We start from the raw sequence: 948 nt of genomic DNA on the forward strand, positions 1-948 counted from the left end.
ATCCTTGAATAAAGTAGGCCACCATAGGCCAGCTTGTAAGACTTTCTGGGCTGTCTTGAAAGTTGCAAAATGTCCTCCATAAGCAGAACCATGACAATGTCCCAACACTCCTTCTACTTCACTTTCTGCTATGCATCTTCTAAACAACCCATCTGACCCCTTTTTGTAGAGATAAGGTTCATCCCAATAGTATCCATTTATGTCCTTGAGGAGTTTCTTCTTTTTGTAATGGTCCATGTCCACTGGGATTTCCTCACACACCTTGTAGTTGACTATATCAGCATACCAAGGTAGATCCTCACTCTCAAGTGCCAACCACTCCTCCATCTGCTCCTGCTCGATCGGGTCACCAAACTCACACGGTCGAGTGCCTGCTCGAGTTGGTGGTCGAGCTGGCTGCCGGGTTGTTCCAAGTAGCATCAGTTTCTCCTCAGGCATTGAGTCATCAATTGGAATCTCCTCCTCTATCCTCATCCTTGATAAATGATCAGCTACTCCATTCTCTATCCCTTTCTTATCAACTATTTCAATGTCAAATTCTTGGAGAAGCAAAATCCACCTCAACAGCCTTGGTTAGGTGTCTTTCTTTGAGTAGATGTGCCTCAAGGCAGCATGATCAGTGTACACAATCACCTTGGATCCTACCAAGTAGCTTCTGAATTTTTCAAAAGCAAATACCACTGCTAGGAGTTCCTTTTCTGTTGTTGAGTATCTTCCTTGAGTTTCATCCAAGGTTCTACTTGCATAGTGAATCACATGCAGCTTCTTATCTTTTTTCTGTCCTAGAACTGCTCCTACTGCAAAGTCTGAAGCATCACACATGATCTCAAATGGAAGATCCCAGTTTGGTGCTTGGACTATTGGGGCTGAAATCAAAGCAGCCTTGATCTCCTTGAATGCTTTCAAGCAATCTTCATCAAAATTAAACTCAGTCTCCTTACAAAGCAA

This window comes from Camelina sativa, chromosome 8 (assembly GCF_000633955.1).
Source record: "Camelina sativa cultivar DH55 chromosome 8, Cs, whole genome shotgun sequence".
In the NCBI taxonomy this organism is placed as follows: domain Eukaryota; kingdom Viridiplantae; phylum Streptophyta; class Magnoliopsida; order Brassicales; family Brassicaceae; genus Camelina; species Camelina sativa.